Genomic DNA, 14,253 nt, shown 5'->3' with positions numbered 1-14,253 from the left:
TATGTTACATGTTAGTTGATTGGACAGTAATATGTCTCTATGTTACATGTTAGTTGATTGGACAGTAATATGTGTCTCTATGTTACATGTTAGTTGATTGGACAGTAATGTGTGTCTCTATGTTACATGTTAGTTGATTGGACAGTAATATGTGTCTCTATGTTACATGTTAGTTGATTGGACAGTAATGTGTGTCTCTGTGTTACATGTTAGTTGATTGGACAGTAATATGTGTCTCTGTGTTACATGTTAGTTGATTGGACAGTAATATGTGTCTCTATGTTACATGTTAGTTGTTGGACAGTAATGTGTGTCTCTGTGTTACATGTTAGTTGATTGACAGTAATATGTGTCTATGTTACATGTTATGATTTAATATGTTAGTTACATGTTATTGATTGGACAGTAATATGTGTCTCTATGTTACATGTTAGTTGATTGGACAGTAATGTGTGTCTCTGTGTTACATGTTAGTTGATTACAGTAATATGTCTCTATGTTACATGTTAGTTGATTGGACAGTAATATGTCTCTATGTTACATGTTAGTTGATTGGACAGTAATATGTGTCTCTATGTTACATGTTAGTTGATTGGACAGTAATATGTGTCTCTATGTTACATGTTAGTTGATTGGACAGTAATATGTGTCTCTATGTTACATGTTAGTTGATTGACAGTAATATGTGTCTCTATGTTACATGTTAGTTGATTGGACAGTAATGTGTGTCTCTATGTTACATGTTAGTTGATTGGACAGTAATATGTGTCTCTATGTTACATGTTAGTTGATTGGACAGTAATATGTGTCTCTATGTTACATGTTAGTTGATTGGACAGTAATGTGTGTCTCTATGTTACATGTTAGTTGATTGGACAGTAATATGTGTCTCTATGTTACATGTTAGTTGATTGGACAGTAATGTGTGTCTCTATGTTACATGTTAGTTGATTGGACAGTAATGTGTGTCTCTATGTTACATGTTAGTTGATTGGACAGTAATGTGTGTCTCTATGTTACATGTTAGTTGATTGGACAGTAATATGTGTCTCTATGTTACATGTTAGTTGATTGGACAGTAATATGTGTCTCTATGTTACATGTTAGTTGATTGGACAGTAATATGTGTCTCTATGTTACATGTTAGTTGATTGGACAGTAATGTGTGTCTCTATGTTACATGTTAGTTGATTGGACAGTAATGTGTGTCTCTATGTTACATGTTAGTTGATTGGACAGTAATGTGTGTCTCTATGTTACATGTTAGTTGATTGGACAGTAATGTGTGTCTCTATGTTACATGTTAGTTGATTGGACAGTAATATGTGTCTCTATGTTACATGTTAGTTGATTGGACAGTAATATGTGTCTCTATGTTACATGTTAGTTGATTGGACAGTAATATGTGTCTCTATGTTACATGTTAGTTGATTGACAGTAATGTGTGTCTCTATGTTACATGTTAGTTGATTGGACAGTAATGTGTGTCTCTATGTTACATGTTAGTTGATTGGACAGTAATATGTGTCTCTATGTTACATGTTAGTTGATTGGACAGTAATGTGTGTCTCTATGTTACATGTTAGTTGATTGGACAGTAATGTGTGTCTCTATGTTACATGTTAGTTGATTGGACAGTAATATGTGTCTCTGTGTTACATGTTAGTTGATTGGACAGTAATGTGTGTCTCTATGTTACATGTTAGTTGATTGGACAGTAATGTGTCTCTATGTTACATGTTAGTTGATTGGACAGTAATATGTGTCTCTATGTTACATGTTAGTTGATTGGACAGTAATATGTCTCTATGTTACATGTTAGTTGATTGGACTGTGTTACATGTTAGTTGATTAATAAATGTGTCTCTGTGTTACATGTTAGTTGATTGGACAGTAATATGTCTCTATGTTACATGTTAGTTGATTGGACAGTAATATGTCTCTATGTTACATGTTAGTTGATTGGACAGTAATGTGTGTCTCTATGTTACATGTTAGTTGATTGGACAGTAATGTGTGTCTCTATGTTACATGTTAGTTGATTGGACAGTAATATGTGTCTCTGTGTTACATGTTAGTTGATTGGACATTAATGTGTGTCTCTATGTTACATGTTAGTTGATTGGACAGTAATGTGTGTCTCTATGTTACATGTTAGTTGATTGGACAGTAATATGTCTCTATGTTACATGTTAGTTGATTGGACAGTAATGTGTGTCTCTGTGTTACATGTTAGTTGATTGGACAGTAATATGTCTCTATGTTACATGTTAGTTGATTGGACAGTAATATGTGTCTCTATGTTACATGTTAGTTGATTGGACAGTAATGTGTGTCTCTGTGTTACATGTTAGTTGATTGGACAGTAATGTGTGTCTCTATGTTACATGTTAGTTGATTGGACAGTAATGTGTGTCTCTATGTTACATGTTAGTTGATTGGACAGTAATGTGTGTCTCTATGTTACATGTTAGTTGATTGGACAGTAATGTGTGTCTCTATGTTACATGTTAGTTGATTGGACAGTAATATGTGTCTCTATGTTACATGTTAGTTGATTGGACAGTAATGTGTGTCTCTATGTTACATGTTAGTTGATTGGACAGTAATGTGTGTCTCTATGTTACATGTTAGTTGATTGGACAGTAATATGTGTCTCTATGTTACATGTTAGTTGATTGGACAGTAATGTGTGTCTCTATGTTACATGTTAGTTGATTGGACAGTAATGTGTGTCTCTATGTTACATGTTAGTTGATTGGACAGTAATATATGTCTCTATGTTACATGTTAGTTGATTGGACAGTAATGTGTGTCTCTATGTTACATGTTAGTTGATTGGACAGTAATATGTCTCTATGTTACATGTTAGTTGATTGGACAGTAATGTGTGTCTCTGTGTTACATGTTAGTTGATTGGACAGTAATATGTGTCTCTGTGTTACATGTTAGTTGATTGGACAGTAATGTGTGTCTCTATGTTACATGTTAGTTGATTGGACAGTAAATGTGTCTCTATGTTACATGTTAGTTGATTGGACAGTAATATGTCTCTATGTTACATGTTAGTTGATTGTAATGTGTGTCTTGTTACATAATGTGTGTCTCTATGTTACATGTTAGTTGATTGGACAGTAATGTCTGTCTCTATGTTACATGTTAGTTGATTGGACAGTAATGTGTGTCTCTGTGTTACATGTTAGTTGATTGGACAGTAATATGTCTCTATGTTACATGTTAGTTGATTGGACAGTAATGTGTGTCTCTATGTTACATGTTAGTTGATTGGACAGTAATGTGTGTCTCTGTGTTACATGTTAGTTGATTGGACAGTAATGTGTGTCTCTATGTTACATGTTAGTTGATTGGACAGTAATGTGTGTCTCTATGTTACATGTTAGTTGATTGGACAGTAATGTGTGTCTCTATGTTACATGTTAGTTGATTGGACAGTAATGTGTGTCTCTATGTTACATGTTAGTTGATTGGACAGTAATGTGTGTCTCTATGTTACATGTTAGTTGATTGGACAGTAATATGTCTCTATGTTACATGTTAGTTGATTGGACAGTAATGTGTGTCTCTATGTTACATGTTAGTTGATTGGACAGTATGTGTGTCTCATGTTATGTTAGTTGATTGACAGTAATGTGTGTCTCTATGTTACATGTTAGTTGATTGGACAGTAATGTGTGTCTCTATGTTACATGTTAGTTGATTGGACAGTAATGTGTGTCTCTATGTTACATGTTAGTTGATTGGACAGTAATATGTCTCTATGTTACATGTTAGTTGATTGGACAGTAATGTCTGTCTCTATGTTACATGTTAGTTGATTGGACAGTAATATGTCTCTATGTTACATGTTAGTTGATTGGACAGTAATGTGTGTCTCTATGTTACATGTTAGTTGATTGGACAGTAATGTGTGTCTCTATGTTACATGTTAGTTGATTGGACAGTAATGTGTGTCTCTATGTTACATGTTAGTTGATTGGACAGTAATATGTGTCATGTTCTGATTGTTACATGTTACATGTTAGTTGATTGGACAGTAATGTGTGTCTCTATGTTACATGTTAGTTGATTGGACAGTAATATGTGTCTCTATGTTACATGTTAGTTGATTGGACAGTAATATGTCTCTGTGTTACATGTTAGTTGATTGACAGTAATGTGTGTCTCTATGTTACATGTTAGTTGATTGGACAGTAATATGTGTCTCTATGTTACATGTTAGTTGATTGGACAGTAATATGTGTCTCTATGTTACATGTTAGTTGATTGGACAGTAATATGTCTCTATGTTACATGTTAGTTGATTGGACAGTAATATGTCTCTGTGTTACATGTTAGTTGATTGGACAGTAATGTGTGTCTCTATGTTACATGTTAGTTGATTGGACAGTAATATGTGTCTCTATGTTACATGTTAGTTGATTGGACAGTAATGTGTGTCTCTATGTTACATGTTAGTTGATTGGACAGTAATGTGTGTCTCTATGTTACATGTTAGTTGATTGGACAGTAATATGTGTCTCTATGTTACATGTTAGTTGATTGGACAGTAATATGTCTCTATGTTACATGTTAGTTGATTGGACAGTAATATGTGTCTCTGTGTTACATGTTAGTTGATTGGACAGTAATATGTCTCTATGTTACATGTTAGTTGATTGGACAGTAATATGTGTCTCTGTGTTACATGTTAGTTGATTGGACAGTAATATGTGTCTCTATGTTACATGTTAGTTGATTGATGTCTCTATGTTACATGTTAGTTGATTGGACAGTAATATGTCTCTATGTTACATGTTAGTTGATTGGACAGTAATGTGTGTCTCTATGTTACATGTTAGTTGATTGGACAGTAATATGTGTCTCTGTGTTACATGTTAGTTGATTGGACAGTAATGTGTGTCTCTATGTTACATGTTAGTTGATTGGACAGTAATGTGTGTCTCTGTGTTACATGTTAGTTGATTGGACAGTAATATGTCTCTATGTTACATGTTAGTTGATTGGACAGTAATGTGTGTCTCTATGTTACATGTTAGTTGATTGGACAGTAATGTGTGTCTCTGTGTTACATGTTAGTTGATTGGACAGTAATATGTGTCTCTATGTTACATGTTAGTTGATTGGACAGTAATGTGTGTCTCTGTGTTACATGTTAGTTGATTGGACAGTAATATATGTCTCTATGTTACATGTTAGTTGATTGGACAGTAATAGTTACATGTTAGTTGATTGTAATATGTCTCTGTGTTACATGTTAGTTGATTGGACAGTAATATGTGTCTCTGTGTTACATGTTAGTTGATTGGACAGTAATGTGTGTCTCTATGTTACATGTTAGTTGATTGGACAGTAATATGTCTCTATGTTACATGTTAGTTGATTGGACAGTAATATGTCTCTATGTTACATGTTAGTTGATTGGACAGTAATATGTGTCTCTATGTTACATGTTAGTTGATTGGACAGTAATGTGTGTCTCTATGTTACATGTTAGTTGATTGGACAGTAATTGTCTCTATGTTACATGTTAGTTGATTGGACAGTAATGTGTGTCTCTATGTTACATGTTAGTTGATTGGACAGTAATGTGTGTCTCTATGTTACATGTTAGTTGATTGACAGTAATATGTCTCTGTGTTACATGTTAGTTGATTGGACAGTAATGTGTGTCTCTATGTTACATGTTAGTTGATTGGACAGTAATGTGTGTCTCTATGTTACATGTTAGTTGATTGGACAGTAATGTGTGTCTCTATGTTACATGTTAGTTGATTGGACAGTAATATGTCTCTATGTTACATGTTAGTTGATTGGACAGTAATGTGTGTCTCTGTGTTACATGTTAGTTGATTGGACAGTAATATGTGTCTCTGTGTTACATGTTAGTTGATTGGACAGTAATGTCTCTTGTTACATGTTAGTTGATTGGACAGTAATGTGTGTCTCTATGTTACATGTTAGTTGATTGGACAGTAATATGTCTCTATGTTACATGTTAGTTGATTGGACAGTAATATGTCTCTATGTTACATGTTAGTTGATTGGACAGTAATATGTGTCTCTATGTTACATGTTAGTTGATTGGACAGTAATGTGTGTCTCTATGTTACATGTTAGTTGATTGGACAGTAATATGTGTCTCTATGTTACATGTTAGTTGATTGGACAGTAATGTGTGTCTCTGTGTTACATGTTAGTTGATTGGACAGTAATATGTGTCTCTGTGTTACATGTTAGTTGATTGGACAGTAATGTGTGTCTCTGTGTTACATGTTAGTTGATTGGACAGTAATGTGTGTCTCTGTGTTACATGTTAGTTGATTGGACAGTAATATGTCTCTATGTTACATGTTAGTTGATTGGACAGTAATATGTGTCTCTGTGTTACATGTTAGTTGATTGGACAGTAATGTGTGTCTCTGTGTTACATGTTAGTTGATTGGACAGTAATATGTCTCTATGTTACATGTTAGTTGATTGGACAGTAATATGTGTCTCTATGTTACATGTTAGTTGATTGGACAGTAATGTGTGTCTCTGTGTTACATGTTAGTTGATTGGACAGTAATGTGTGTCTCTGTGTTACATGTTAGTTGATTGGACAGTAATATGTCTCTATGTTACATGTTAGTTGATTGGACAGTAATATGTGTCTCTATGTTACATGTTAGTTGATTGGACAGTAATATGTGTCTCTATGTTACATGTTAGTTGATTGGACAGTAATGTGTGTCTCTGTGTTACATGTTAGTTGATTGGACAGTAATATGTGTCTCTGTGTTACATGTTAGTTGATTGGACAGTAATGTGTGTCTCTATGTTACATGTTAGTTGATTGGACAGTAATATGTGTCTCTATGTTACATGTTAGTTGATTGGACAGTAATATGTGTCTCTATGTTACATGTTAGTTGATTGGACAGTAATATGTGTCTCTATGTTACATGTTAGTTGATTGGACAGTAATGTGTGTCTCTATGTTACATGTTAGTTGATTGGACAGTAATGTGTGTCTCTATGTTACATGTTAGTTGATTGGACAGTAATGTGTGTCTCTGTGTTACATGTTAGTTGATTGGACAGTAATATGTCTCTATGTTACATGTTAGTTGATTGGACAGTAATGTGTGTCTCTATGTTACATGTTAGTTGATTGGACAGTAATATGTCTCTATGTTACATGTTAGTTGATTGGACAGTAATATGTGTCTCTGTGTTACATGTTAGTTGATTGGACAGTAATGTGTGTCTCTATGTTACATGTTAGTTGATTGGACAGTAATGTCTGTCTCTATGTTACATGTTAGTTGATTGGACAGTAATATGTGTCTCTATGTTACATGTTAGTTGATTGGACAGTAATATGTGTCTCTATGTTACATGTTAGTTGATTGGACAGTAATATGTGTCTCTATGTTACATGTTAGTTGATTGACAGTAATATGTGTCTCTATGTTACATGTTAGTTGATTGGACAGTAATGTGTGTCTCTATGTTACATGTTAGTTGATTGGACAGTAAATGTGTCTCTATGTTACATGTTAGTTGATTGGACAGTAATATGTCTCTATGTTACATGTTAGTTGATTGGACAGTAATATGTGTCTCTATGTTACATGTTAGTTGATTGGACAGTAATGTGTGTCTCTATGTTACATGTTAGTTGATTGGACAGTAATGTGTGTCTCTGTGTTACATGTTAGTTGATTGGACAGTAATGTGTGTCTCTATGTTACATGTTAGTTGATTGGACAGTAATATGTCTCTATGTTACATGTTAGTTGATTGGACAGTAATATGTGTCTCTATGTTACATGTTAGTTGATTGGACAGTAATATGTCTCTATGTTACATGTTAGTTGATTGGACAGTAATATGTCTCTGTGTTACATGTTAGTTGATTGGACAGTAATATGTCTCTATGTTACATGTTAGTTGATTGGACAGTAATGTGTGTCTCTATGTTACATGTTAGTTGATTGGACAGTAATATGTCTCTGTGTTACATGTTAGTTGATTGGACAGTAATATGTGTCTCTATGTTACATGTTAGTTGATTGGACAGTAATATGTGTCTCTATGTTACATGTTAGTTGATTGGACAGTAATATGTGTCTATGTTACATGTTAGTTGATTGGACAGTAATGTCTGTCTCTATGTTACATGTTAGTTGATTGGACAGTAATATGTGTCTCTATGTTACATGTTAGTTGATTGGACAGTAATATGTCTCTATGTTACATGTTAGTTGATTGGACAGTAATGTCTGTCTCTATGTTACATGTTAGTTGATTGGACAGTAAATGTGTCTCTGTGTTACATGTTAGTTGATTGGACAGTAATATGTGTCTCTATGTTACATGTTAGTTGATTGGACAGTAATATGTCTCTATGTTACATGTTAGTTGATTGGACAGTAATATGTCTCTGTGTTACATGTTAGTTGATTGGACAGTAATATGTGTCTCTATGTTACATGTTAGTTGATTGGACAGTAATATGTGTCTCTATGTTACATGTTAGTTGATTGGACAGTAATGTGTGTCTCTATGTTACATGTTAGTTGATTGGACAGTAATATGTCTCTATGTTACATGTTAGTTGATTGGACAGTAATGTGTGTCTCTGTGTTACATGTTAGTTGATTGGACAGTAATATGTGTCTCTATGTTACATGTTAGTTGATTGGACAGTAATATGTGTCTCTATGTTACATGTTAGTTGATTGGACAGTAATGTGTGTCTCTATGTTACATGTTAGTTGATTGGACAGTAATATGTCTCTATGTTACATGTTAGTTGATTGGACAGTAATGTGTGTCTCTATGTTACATGTTAGTTGATTGGACAGTAATGTGTGTCTCTATGTTACATGTTAGTTGATTGGACAGTAATGTGTGTCTCTATGTTACATGTTAGTTGATTGGACAGTAATATGTCTCTATGTTACATGTTAGTTGATTGGACAGTAATATGTGTCTCTGTGTTACATGTTAGTTGATTGGACAGTAATGTGTGTCTCTATGTTACATGTTAGTTGATTGGACAGTAATGTGTGTCTCTGTGTTACATGTTAGTTGATTGGACAGTAATGTGTGTCTCTGTGTTACATGTTAGTTGATTGGACAGTAATATGTGTCTCTGTGTTACATGTTAGTTGATTGGACAGTAATATGTGTCTCTGTGTTACATGTTAGTTGATTGGACAGTAATATGTGTCTCTATGTTACATGTTAGTTGATTGGACAGTAATGTGTGTCTCTATGTTACATGTTAGTTGATTGGACAGTAATGTGTGTCTCTATGTTACATGTTAGTTGATTGGACAGTAATATGTCTCTATGTTACATGTTAGTTGATTGGACAGTAATATGTGTCTCTATGTTACATGTTAGTTGATTGGACAGTAATATGTGTCTCTATGTTACATGTTAGTTGATTGGACAGTAATGTGTGTCTCTGTGTTACATGTTAGTTGATTGGACAGTAATGTGTGTCTCTGTGTTACATGTTAGTTGATTGGACAGTAATGTGTGTCTCTATGTTACATGTTAGTTGATTGGACAGTAATGTGTCTCTATGTTACATGTTAGTTGATTGGACAGTAATATATGTCTCTATGTTACATGTTAGTTGATTGGACAGTAATATGTCTCTATGTTACATGTAGTTAGTTGATTGGACAGTAATGTGTGTCTCTGTGTTACATGTTAGTTGATTGGACAGTAATATGTCTCTATGTTACATGTTAGTTGATTGGACAGTAATGTGTGTCTCTATGTTACATGTTAGTTGATTGGACAGTAATATGTCTCTATGTTACATGTTAGTTGATTGGACAGTAATGTCTGTCTCTATGTTACATGTTAGTTGATTGGACAGTAATATGTGTCTCTATGTTACATGTTAGTTGATTGGACAGTAATATGTCTCTATGTTACATGTTAGTTGATTGGACAGTAATATGTCTCTATGTTACATGTTAGTTGATTGGACAGTAATATGTGTCTCTGTGTTACATGTTAGTTGATTGGACAGTAATATGTCTCTATGTTACATGTTAGTTGATTGGACAGTAATATGTGTCTCTATGTTACATGTTAGTTGATTGGACAGTAATATGTCTCTATGTTACATGTTAGTTGATTGGACAGTAATATGTCTCTGTGTTACATGTTAGTTGATTGGACAGTAATATGTCTCTATGTTACATGTTAGTTGATTGGACAGTAATGTGTGTCTCTATGTTACATGTTAGTTGATTGGACAGTAATGTGTGTCTCTATGTTACATGTTAGTTGATTGGACAGTAATATGTGTCTCTGTGTTACATGTTAGTTGATTGGACATTAATGTGTGTCTCTATGTTACATGTTAGTTGATTGGACAGTAATGTGTGTCTCTATGTTACATGTTAGTTGATTGGACAGTAATGTGTGTCTCTATGTTACATGTTAGTTGATTGGACAGTAATATGTGTCTCTGTGTTACATGTTAGTTGATTGGACATTAATGTGTGTCTCTATGTTACATGTTAGTTGATTGGACAGTAATGTGTGTCTCTGTGTTACATGTTAGTTGATTGGACAGTAATATGTGTCTCTATGTTACATGTTAGTTGATTGGACAGTAATGTGTCTCTATGTTACATGTTAGTTGATTGGACAGTAATGTGTGTCTCTATGTTACATGTTAGTTGATTGGACAGTAATATGTGTCTCTGTGTTACATGTTAGTTGATTGGACAGTAATGTGTGTCTCTATGTTACATGTTAGTTGATTGGACAGTAATGTGTGTCTCTGTGTTACATGTTAGTTGATTGGACAGTAATGTGTGTCTCTGTGTTACATGTTAGTTGATTGGACAGTAATATGTGTCTCTGTGTTACATGTTAGTTGATTGGACAGTAATATGTGTCTCTGTGTTACATGTTAGTTGATTGGACAGTAATATGTGTCTCTATGTTACATGTTAGTTGATTGGACAGTAATGTGTGTCTCTATGTTACATGTTAGTTGATTGGACAGTAATGTGTGTCTCTATGTTACATGTTAGTTGATTGGACAGTAATATGTGTCTCTATGTTACATGTTAGTTGATTGGACAGTAATGTGTGTCTCTGTGTTACATGTTAGTTGATTGGACAGTAATATATGTCTCTATGTTACATGTTAGTTGATTGGACAGTAATGTGTGTCTCTATGTTACATGTTAGTTGATTGGACAGTAATGTGTGTCTCTATGTTACATGTTAGTTGATTGGACAGTAATGTGTGTCTCTGTGTTACATGTTAGTTGATTGGACAGTAATATGTGTCTCTGTGTTACATGTTAGTTGATTGGACAGTAATGTGTGTCTCTATGTTACATGTTAGTTGATTGGACAGTAATGTGTGTCTCTGTGTTACATGTTAGTTGATTGGACAGTAATGTGTGTCTCTATGTTACATGTTAGTTGATTGGACAGTAATATGTGTCTCTATGTTACATGTTAGTTGATTGGACAGTAATATGTGTCTCTATGTTACATGTTAGTTGATTGGACAGTAATGTGTGTCTCTATGTTACATGTTAGTTGATTGGACAGTAATATGTCTCTATGTTACATGTTAGTTGATTGGACAGTAATATGTGTCTCTGTGTTACATGTTAGTTGATTGGACAGTAATATATGTCTCTATGTTACATGTTAGTTGATTGGACAGTAATATGTGTCTCTGTGTTACATGTTAGTTGATTGGACAGTAATATGTCTCTATGTTACATGTTAGTTGATTGGACAGTAATATGTGTCTCTGTGTTACATGTTAGTTGATTGGACAGTAATATATGTCTCTATGTTACATGTTAGTTGATTGGACAGTAATATGTGTCTCTGTGTTACATGTTAGTTGATTGGACAGTAATATGTCTCTATGTTACATGTTAGTTGATTGGACAGTAATATGTCTCTATGTTACATGTTAGTTGATTGGACAGTAATATGTGTCTCTGTGTTACATGTTAGTTGATTGGACAGTAATATATGTCTCTATGTTACATGTTAGTTGATTGGACAGTAATATGTGTCTCTGTGTTACATGTTAGTTGATTGGACAGTAATGTGTGTCTATGTTACATGTTATGTTGGACAGTAATATGTCTCTATGTTACATGTTAGTTGATTGGACAGTAATGTGTCTCTGTGTTACATGTTAGTTGATTGGACAGTAATGTGTCTCTATGTTACATGTTAGTTGATTGGACAGTAATATGTGTCTCTATGTTACATGTTAGTTGATTGGACAGTAATGTGTGTCTCTATGTTACATGTTAGTTGATTGGACAGTAATATGTCTCTGTGTTACATGTTAGTTGATTGGACAGTAATGTGTGTCTCTGTGTTACATGTTAGTTGATTGGACAGTAATGTGTGTCTCTATGTTACATGTTAGTTGATTGGACAGTAATATGTGTCTCTATGTTACATGTTAGTTGATTGGACAGTAATGTGTGTCTCTGTGTTACATGTTAGTTGATTGGACAGTAATGTGTGTCTCTATGTTACATGTTAGTTGATTGGACAGTAATGTGTGTCTCTATGTTACATGTTAGTTGATTGGACAGTAATATGTCTCTGTGTTACATGTTAGTTGATTGGACAGTAATGTGTGTCTCTATGTTACATGTTAGTTGATTGGACAGTAATGTGTGTCTCTATGTTACATGTTAGTTGATTGGACAGTAATGTGTGTCTCTATGTTACATGTTAGTTGATTGGACAGTAATATGTGTCTCTATGTTACATGTTAGTTGATTGGACAGTAATGTCTGTCTCTATGTTACATGTTAGTTGATTGGACAGTAATATGTGTCTCTGTGTTACATGTTAGTTGATTGGACAGTAATATGTGTCTCTGTGTTACATGTTAGTTGATTGGACAGTAATATGTGTCTCTGTGTTACATGTTAGTTGATTGGACAGTAATATGTCTCTGTGTTACATGTTAGTTGATTGGACAGTAATATGTGTCTCTATGTTACATGTTAGTTGATTGGACAGTAATGTCTGTCTCTATGTTACATGTTAGTTGATTGGACAGTAATATGTCTCTATGTTACATGTTAGTTGATTGGACAGTAATATGTCTCTATGTTACATGTTAGTTGATTGGACAGTAATATGTGTCTCTATGTTACATGTTAGTTGATTGGACAGTAATGTCTGTCTCTATGTTACATGTTAGTTGATTGGACAGTAATATGTCTCTATGTTACATGTTAGTTGATTGGACAGTAATATGTCTCTATGTTACATGTTAGTTGATTGGACAGTAATGTGTGTCTCTATGTTACATGTTAGTTGATTGGACAGTAATATGTGTCTCTATGTTACATGTTAGTTGATTGGACAGTAATGTGTGTCTCTATGTTACATGTTAGTTGATTGGACAGTAATATGTCTCTGTGTTACATGTTAGTTGATTGGACAGTAATATGTCTCTATGTTACATGTTAGTTGATTGGACAGTAATATGTGTCTCTATGTTACATGTTAGTTGATTGGACAGTAATATGTCTCTATGTTACATGTTAGTTGATTGGACAGTAATATGTCTCTATGTTACATGTTAGTTGATTGGACAGTAATGTGTGTCTCTGTGTTACATGTTAGTTGATTGGACAGTAATGTGTGTCTCTGTGTTACATGTTAGTTGATTGGACAGTAATGTGTGTCTCTATGTTACATGTTAGTTGATTGGACAGTAATATGTGTCTCTATGTTACATGTTAGTTGATTGGACAGTAATGTGTGTCTCTGTGTTACATGTTAGTTGATTGGACAGTAATGTGTGTCTCTATGTTACATGTTAGTTGATTGGACAGTAATGTCTGTCTCTATGTTACATGTTAGTTGATTGGACAGTAATGTGTGTCTCTGTGTTACATGTTAGTTGATTGGACAGTAATGTGTGTCTCTATGTTACATGTTAGTTGATTGGACAGTAAATGTGTCTCTATGTTACATGTTAGTTGATTGGACAGTAATATGTCTCTGTGTTACATGTTAGTTGATTGGACAGTAATGTGTGTCTCTGTGTTACATGTTAGTTGATTGGACAGTAATATGTCTCTATGTTACATGTTAGTTGATTGGACAGTAATATGTCTCTGTGTTACATGTTAGTTGATTGGACAGTAATGTGTGTCTCTGTGTTACATGTTAGTTGATTGGACAGTAATATGTCTC

This window comes from Oncorhynchus keta, chromosome 3 (assembly GCF_023373465.1).
Source record: "Oncorhynchus keta strain PuntledgeMale-10-30-2019 chromosome 3, Oket_V2, whole genome shotgun sequence".
Classification (NCBI taxonomy): Eukaryota; Metazoa; Chordata; class Actinopteri; order Salmoniformes; family Salmonidae; genus Oncorhynchus; species Oncorhynchus keta.
This window is presented reverse-complemented; position numbering follows the sequence as displayed.